The sequence below is a fragment of the Aristolochia californica genome, unplaced genomic scaffold (genome assembly GCF_029961685.1).
Source record: "Aristolochia californica isolate CCGP_79_NKW_82.1479 unplaced genomic scaffold, dmAriCali1.0.hap1 SCAF_6, whole genome shotgun sequence".
Classification (NCBI taxonomy): domain Eukaryota; kingdom Viridiplantae; phylum Streptophyta; class Magnoliopsida; order Piperales; family Aristolochiaceae; genus Aristolochia; species Aristolochia californica.
Window position 1 is genome coordinate 34,872,443 of NW_027182257.1, and position 9,416 is coordinate 34,881,858.

The 9,416-nt window shown below is 39.0% G+C and overlaps 1 pseudogene; it reads right to left on the reverse strand.

Moving 5' to 3' along the window:
* Positions 1-6,243: 6,243 nt before the first annotated feature.
* LOC137935350 (alpha-mannosidase At3g26720-like) lies at positions 6,244-8,808 on the reverse strand (annotated as a pseudogene).
* Between the last annotated feature and the right edge of the window lie 608 nt (positions 8,809-9,416).

Sequence of the window (9,416 nt, forward strand, 5' to 3'; positions counted from 1 at the left end):
TTGTAGCAGAACCCTTTAGTGTTTTCAATTTCTGGAATAAATCATACTCATCATCGGTAAGGGTTTTCTATTCTGTTGATGTAGTAGCTTGGTCCTCCTTTGTTTCACTTACTAAGGCTTGATTATCCTTCATCCAGTCCTGTTTGCCATGGACTTTATAACATGTCTCTATAGTGTGGCCATATCTTCCACAATAGGTGCATTCCTTGTAATACTACGTGTCTATAGTGTGGCCATATCTCCCACACTTAGTGCATTCCTTGCCATCTGTTCTAACAGAACCATTCCTTCCACCTCTTCCTCGTCCTCCTCTATAATTTGTGTCATGTCCTCGGCCACGGTCTTATGATGTTCCCCTATTCTCGAAATACATAGCGGATGATACTTCAGTAATAGAAGAAGAAGCATCAGGAATACGAAGTAAACATACATAATCAAAAGTGGGAATAGTAGAAGCGCTAAGAAGTTGACTTTTAGCAACTTCGAGACATGATTTAATGTTTACAAGGCATATGGTAGTGACTAAGGCTTCTTTCTGTTTGTCTTGGACAGAGACATCCGTGGAGGTAGGCTGAGCTATTTTCCATTTTTGAAGAAGGCTCTAAAGGGAGTTAAATATTCTTGGATATTTTCTCCTTGATTAGTATTAAGCATTCTTTGGAGAATATCATATGGCATGTGTAAGTTGTCGGAGCTACAATACAACTTAGCACATGTCTCCCAAATTTGTTTAGCAGTATCAAAATGAATAACATTGTTGGAGACAGATTCTTCCATGTTGTTGATAAACCAACTAATAACCAAAGTATCATTTTTAACCACTTGTTATAAAAAATATCCTCTTCATCAATATGTAGTCCACGATTGGTGAGGTGACCAAGAAGGTCTTTTGTTATAAGAAACCTGCGAACCGATGTAGACCAGCTCATATAATTTTATACCCCTCGTAAGGGTATAGTAGTAATTCTGAGTATATCACTCTTGTGACTCATATTTTCTTCAGCCATAATAGGTAATTCAATTTTTAAAAAAATCCAATCAAATACTAATAAAAAAACTAAGTAGAATTCTTTAACCAACTTGGTTAATGCAAAGGCTTAGCATAGAAGCTAAGTAATAATATTTATAAAATTCAATGAATAACTACTCATAATAGGCTCAATACCAACCTTATTTATCAAGAAATTTTGTTCCCAAAAAATTATAACTTTTATGCATAAATCTCAACATAAATTGGTCTCGGTCAAAAAAATTTCCAAACGAATAAAACTGCCTTGGTAACATCTTCTAATCTGAGATGCATATATTCCATAATCTCATAAGATGAAGACAACCATATGACATCTCTAAACCATCTTCTAATATCTGAAAACCAAGAACATGAATTAATAATATAAAAAACAAAGAAACTTATCTCATGAGCTTCAATCTTGCTTCATGAAGAGCCTTCTATCAACAACTTTGATCATACCTTCATAGAGCATTCCTTTGACGTAGGGATCCTAAAGTTTATGCTCTAATACCATGTTGAATTTAGGACCCCTGTACTAATATCTCGAGCAAGGTGAGAGAGGGAAAAAGAAAAGGAAAGGGAGAGAGAGCTCTCGGGTAGAAAGGAGAAAAGAGAAAAAAAGAAGAAAGAGTTTAGGCAAGAGAAGAACTCTTCACGAGAGAGAAGTGGAGAACTACTTCACTTAGATGATTTATTTATGAGTAGAAGCACCTGTATTTATAGTAGAGTAAAGTAGTAGAGTCCAAGTACAATTAAACTACCTTCTCCTAATTACATTCAAACTATAACTCTTAAAGATAAGCCTATCATAATAAAATAACTCAACATAATTAGAAGACTAACATAACTCAAACTAAACCTCTTCTATGAGGACATGATCACAGGATAAAGATGCCAGCTCATGGTCATGTTTGTTGGTCACACTTGATCTTCTAGCTCATGTGATAAGGATACCAGCTTGTGGTATCTTTGTGGGTCTCACTTGATCTTCAAATCTTTCAACTCATTCCAGCTCATGCTTCTTATATTCCAACTCATGCCAGCTCGTGTGATGACTCCTCTTGGTATTTCACATCCGTCCCACCAACTCGTGCAACCATGGTGGGTCCCACCAGCTCGTGCAATCATAGTGGGTCCCACCAGATCGTGCAACCATGGTGGGTCCCACATTGTAACAAATTTTACTCACAAAAAATTCGTTCTTGAATCTTTTATGACCTCTTGATTCTATTAATTCTATAGCTAGACCCTTGCCGACTCCAATATGAATATCTCCTTAAATATAGATTAGATTGACATGAATTGTTTGCGTTCTAAAATAAAACTTAAATACATTTCATCCAAGCCTAATTTATCTTTCATAAAGTACACTTATTTTTAGATAAAGAATTTAATAGATTTCAGACTCTGTAATCTTGCCGAACTGAGTACTCTTTCTTCTTTGGTCAGCATGACCATTGACTCTTCCGAGATCGATATCTCCGTTTAGAAAACTCAGATTGAGAATTAGTTAGAAAATATACTTACAAATATTTCTTTTGATATATAATTATTCATATAAAGTCTCATTCTTGATGGAAAAAATGGCTCAAAAGTTGAAGCATTCTGCTCCTACTCGAACCTCTCTTGCAGTACCTTTGCTCCTTCAAATATCAATTTCTCTTTGCAAAAAATTCCGATTGACAAAATTATTTTTGCATTAGAAAGTAGACTCGGAGATATATGTGTATATATATATTTGAGATGATATAATAGAAAAGGATCACATTATCTCTATGGGTTGATTGAGTCAACTCACAAAACCTGCTTTCATACCATGTTGATTTTTTGGAAAAGAAAAAACTTCACTAACTTGTTGAAGACTGAGTACATGAGCCCCTATTTATAATAGAGGAAAGTAGTAGATTCTGATTCTAATTAAACTACTGTTGTCCCAATTACACCCAAAGTCTAACACTTAAAGATAAGTCCAAGTATAATTAAACAATTGAACACAAATAGAAGACTAACATAACTAAAATACCTTTTAACGAAAACTCTTTTGTGAGACTTCCTTCCATAATAATTCTAGCTCTGTAAAACTTCTTATTGGGAAAGTCATGTAACCCTCTTCCATATCTGCTCTTTAATACAGTAAAATTGGGAAGAACAAGGAAAGACAAAATCAGAATTTGATAAATTAAAAACTCAAATGATACCAAAGAAATTTGGGTACCCAAAGCAACCAATTGGGTTATGGTAACCCACAAAGCCATGGGAAAACAAGTTTGGATGCCCAAATCATCTAGCAGATCAAATGTTTTCCCAAAGGGACCCAACCTAAATGGAACATCTAAGGGTCGATTTTATTTTATTTTTACGCAGCAATGTCTTTGATCCAAGGCACCAAAGAACATTTGGATCTTAGATAGGGGATGCTTGAGGCACATGACCGATAATAAGTAGTTTTTTCAATTCATACTGACATACGGTGGACATGTAACTTTCGGAGACAATAGCAAAGGTACCATCAAAAGAATTCGTAAAATAGGTACCTATATGATGTAATTAGTGTGGCACTAATGTAATTAGTTTATATTTCTGGTCTTCTTCACTTTTACTAGGGTGAAGGGTATAATTACAATATTTATATTTATTCATTTATAAATAGAGCTTAAGGGAGAGGGTTTGGATATAAATCCATAACCTCTTTTTCCTCTTGTTTTCTCCCAATGGGTGTCTCTCTCTTTTTCTCCATGAGCTAAATCCATGGAGTCTTGAAAAATCAACATGGTATCAAAGCATTGATTTTCACAACTCAGAGCTATAGTGTTTTAGAATTCCATCTTACTTTTCTACTTAGTTTAGTAGAAGATTGCATAGGTTGTTTTTTGTTTTAGATTGAAGGAGCTTCTGAAATCGGATTTAGAGAGATAAGTCATTTTTCTTACTTTCTTCCCTTTGACTTCTATATTTGAATCTCTAAATACATCATGGCTATGTTAGAAGTTTTTATTGATAATTAGTCTATACATATGTTGTTCAAGGCTGGTTTACCGATGTCTTACACTATTGAAATTCAGAACTCAGTGAGTTTTGTTTACCGATGATCATAACTCTCTGTTGCTATCAGTACTGGCATCTCTCTCTCCTATTTCTCTGTTTACTGATGCCTCTCTGCTATTGATAAGACCGCTCGATTTTTTTGCCATCTGATGCTCCCATTTTTTTCTTCTATATCATGTTCTGAGAAATTATCAGTTCCTCTTTGTCTCTGGAAAACAGAATGGGGATTGTCTCCAGACCATAATTTCTTTGGCTCCAGTCGTCATGATTTTCTCTTGAAAGCATAAAACTCCAAGATGAAAAAAAAAAACTAGATTTTTCAAGCAGAGAAAAAATGTGCAAACTTGATGAATTCGGGTGGCTATACTTGAAGCTTGCAAAATGCTTACTATTATCTTGTTGTTATCGTTGTGTGGTGCTTATCTTGTTGTTATCATCATCATGACATTGGTATTCTTCTCCTCATGCAAGTATGTGAATAGCAGCATATCTATTTCAGAAAGGAAGCTCTTTGATTTCATGAATAGTAGAGTATATTACCTTCTGATTATCATTAGTTATTATCTGCTTGATCCATATCAGAATACAGAATCATAAACAACTTTGTTATCTGATACAACAACTATCTATTCCAAGTTACCTGTTACCTATAATCTATTTTTGTTCACTACAACAGCTGCATTGCCAACTGTTCTGATAACATCACTAATCATCTGAGACTCTCTCCGTCGGTATTATCTTCTGAGCCAGCTGATGGATTACATCTTATCTGCCTTAATCAGGATACTGCTAGTTGTCTTGATAATTCAAAAGTTGCTCGACTTGGCTGAGAAATTTGGCTGATTGATTTCCAAATGCTACCATTTCTCCGAGATCTTTTGCTATCTTTAGAAAATCTTTGTTGTTTAACCGCTGCAAATACAATTTTCTGTCATCCAGGCAAAGTATGTACAAATCCATGTTATTATCTATTATTTTATTTCTGATTGGTGTTTTTCTAGTATTTTTGAGCCTTCCTGCTACCCGTGAAGATCATTGGTAGCTTATTACACGTGGTTTATGTTCCCGTAATTGGCAACTTATTACTCTTGCTGATCTTCATTATCTCCATTGTCATTGCTATTATTCAGTTGTTATTGTATCTCGATAATTGTTAGTAATCCGGGAAGATTTTCTACTTCTCTAGGTTATTACAGCTGATAATTTGGATACTCATTTTCGGAAACTTCAATAGCTCTCATCCGCTTTTTGTTGAAGATTGATTTATGCTTCTTCAAGATCTCTGGTTCAGTAGTTGCCTCTGCTGATATTTTGCTATGTTCGGACACCAACTGCTAGAGGAAGAAGACCATTGTCCGATTTAATGTTTTCCTAATTTAGGAAATATTAAACCAATGTCGGTTCAGCACTTAACTCAAGCCAGCCTGGACCATATCGAGTTCACCCAACGACGGTTCTGGTGACCCGAGGATCACTTGCACTTGTTCTATCGAGTTAATGTTATGAACTCAATAGCACTCCGAGTCACCCAAAGGAGAAAATTGTTAAGCACCTAGCCAATACTACCCAAAAGACCGACCTGTTAGGAATGGAAGACATAGGTACTTAACCCAAGACCATAACATCACACCCACCGTTGCGAGGCCGACGGCCACGGCAGCCTACACTAGAGACGGCCCACTTCTAACAACGGCCCACTCTAGCGATGGCCCTAAGGTGCGGGAACACACTCAAGTTGCCCCTTCCACTTATAGCGATGGCCCATGGTGCGGGAACACACTCTGGTCGCCCCTTCCGCTAGGTCGCCTCCTCCGCCCAAGGCTACACACCTCCACACACCGCTTGCAACACACGGGAATCAAACCCGCGACATAGCGCTAGCTCTGATACCAAATGTTACAGTCCCAGATCTGACACATGGATTCATAGGGAGACATGTTGAACGAAGATCAAGCCAAAGGAAAGCTTGAAAACCCTAGATCTCGTTGAGGAGAACTCTAAGCCTGTTTACACTAGATTTAACCTAATTCTCAATGCTTGTCTTTTCCATTACTCTTACCCCTTAAATAGGGTCCCCGTTAGGGTTTGGGATAAAATATACAAAAATACCCCTATAAATAAAATATTCCAAAAATGCCCATGTGGTCTAAAACTGAAATAAATTAAATTAAATTGAATAAAAACAACTAAAATAATAATGTTATTGTGAGCATAACATTACACCCCCCTGGAAGAACGAGCTTGTCTTCAAGCTCAGAAGTAGAGCAAAAAGGTAGATCGATGGATACTGGTAGGCCCCAAGCTGGCCTATAATCTTGAATCCTATTAATAAAATCGCTTCCACTAGAATCTGTGAAAAATACTTTATTGGTCATCATTGTTGTCATAAATTGAGTAACAACTTCTTTGCCAATGAAATCATCCGCTAGTAGAGGCCCAACAGGGAACTCAAATTCAGTATGGTCATTCCCTTGGTACACTCGTGTGATCTGTGATATTCATGGTTTAATTCTCTGATGCACGTCATCCAAAACTGGGCCCCGGAAAATAGTGAAACCTGCCTTTGGCTCCGATTGTATAGCAACAAAACCATATGGGCGGAATATGTAGGCACTATAAGCCTGAGGATCCGCACCACTGCCATCATCTCCTATATAATATTTATAAGACCGCTAGAGAGATGCCTTCACCGAGCTTGTGGTATGATGATACTGGATTAGTTTCCCATCAATAGCAGCATAAGTAAGTACTAGATGTCCTTTCCCAACACGTATAGAATCAATGTTACATCCTACAGACGTTTCAACCTTTGATAGAATCGATTTTGGGCCTGTACTTTTGGAACTTGAAACAACATATGTTCGAAAACCTAGAGGAGGTACACTTGCTGCAAAAGCAAGCCAAACCATGGGAATATCAATTGGCAACACACCCAACTGTGCCTAGACATAGAAGTTCCCCATGCCCAATGGTACATTAGCAATTGGTAGTAGTTGTGACTCAATTTCTTTTCCCTCAGCATCCCTCACAATCATTGACGCACTGGTGACCTATATTCTAACAATATCCGCTCTCTTCCATATAAGAGAATTGTAGACAACAACAACCAGATCATTGCCATTGGCAAGTTGTGCCTCCGATGCAGTATAATAGCAAATGTTTAAAAGAGGACATTGTGCAAATTTAGTTGATGGTTTTCTGCATCCAAAGCTCATGTTCAACTCTGTCAACGAAGCAAGTGAAGACTCAACCAACTCTGCAGCCTCTGAATAGCCAATGTAGAGTATAATTGCATAATCAATGGCCACATGCTGCTTTTCAGCTCCACTGAATCCATCATGATGTTGAGCAAGTGCCAGAGCATCAGCCCGAGATGTTGTTGTAGGGCCTGAAGGCCCCAAACCATCTCTCCCTTTAAGAAACTCCAATTGACTGGCAGCCAAGTAGTAGCCACACATCATTCTCACATAACCCTTAATGGCTGGTCTACTTGTGAAGTATCCTGCCCAATAAACATTTGCTCGATCTGCATAAGCGAAGTAGTCAGCAGTCTTGAGTCCATTGAAATTCCGCAAATAGTTGGTAGAGCATCATTTCTACAGGCGCCATTGAGGCACTTCAAATAGCATACACATGCAGTACTGTAATAGCAGCCACCGGTGGACCCTTCGTCCTACTGTTCAACCCAGCCACAAAAAAAACCATACAGTAAGTCACACACTACAAAAATTGTCCGTGCAGGTTCTTTCACATCTTCAAGTCCACAAAGAACATTTCCACCCGCAGATTCTGCACTGGCCATTAAGGTGTCGGCTGGAGGCTGAAATGGTGGTCTATGCAGACATCGTATCCCATAAGCAAAGCATGTCGGCTTACTTCTGCTCTGAAAACTGCATCCTCTACCCCAGACCTGTACTTATGCTCAAAATCTTCATGTTGTAGGACAAACAATGACTCACCAACAAATCTCCCCTCCCAGAAGCTTGTTTTCCACTAGTACGGTGAGACTATCCAAGCACCAGAACACAAGGTAGTGCAGAAATTTATAGTTCTTCTTATTGTTCCTGTGATAACATGGGTGCAAGAACTTCCATGAGAGGTAATAGAGCCCCCCAGGTCCTCAACTATCTTTGGCAGCGGTGTGTGCTGCACATCATCAGCAATATGCATTAACATGACTACTGGATAGTCAAAGGAAGATCTTTCCGCTTTACCAAAAACTTTAAAAGAAGTCTCTGTATTTCCCTCACCATGAACTGCCATAAAAGTAATCTGCTATGGACTTCCAGGACTTACATTTGATATTGATGTATCCCTCATCATACCCAAAGAGTTCTGGACAAAGTTTGTATCATATTTACATTCACTTTCATCAGCAAGATCCCACTGTAAATCTTTCTCGCAGTGGATATGATGGCCCTCTTTAACTTTGCTTGACTTTCATGAGGACAATGAGGAGTCCCAAACTTTCCACTCCTCACTTGGCACACCCATCTGTGCTACAACCCCAGCAAGTGTGGTAGGTTGATCTCTTTTTGTATCACAGATCATACCCTTGTCCTCCTATCAACAGCCTCTGCAAGAGAGGCTGGTGTACCATGATCTTTATGGCTATCAAGAGTCGTCTGGCATAAATTTTGGGCCTCGTCAAACTGAAGTGCGGGGACAAGGGCCACAACTACATCACGGCAAGTCACCCCCACTCTTGGAGTTGTGTCTCCCAATTCTTGTTGTTGGATTTCCAAGCCCATCATATATGTTGCTGGAGGTGTTGTGCGGTTGTCAAACTCAAGAAATTGTGTGTACTCCAAGAGTCGACTAGTCCCACCAATTCCTGGTCGATGACATGAACTCGAACTTGCATCATTTTAGGCAACTTCTGCCCAGTAATAACATGCAAGGAGATCTCTGGTGGTTCCTCCTTGATAACCTCCTCCGGCTACTCTGGATCATCTGAATCCGCCGTCTCGAGCCAAAACAATCTCTTACATTGGTGCCCCACCTGATATTGCTCATCGTAGTTGTAGCACAGATTTTTGGACCGCCGTTCTGCCATCTCGACACTTGTTAATTTTTTGATAAAGTGTGGTGGGGGATTACTAGGGCGGGGATCGGCTACCGGAGTCGTAGTCGGATTGTGTCTGAAGGGAGGTACTGCTAGAGATGTTACCTACGATGAAGTATAGCGGCGCCCTTGCCAAGTGGAGGAAGTGTTCCTCTCACCCGACCAGCTTGGCTTATGTTGCTGCAACCGTTGTCATTGTTCCATTGCCCGAGCTAAATCCGTAGGCTCAAGGAGTTCCACCTCTAGCCGTAAATACTCATTGAGACCTGTTGTGAATAGGGAGACCTGTTGGTC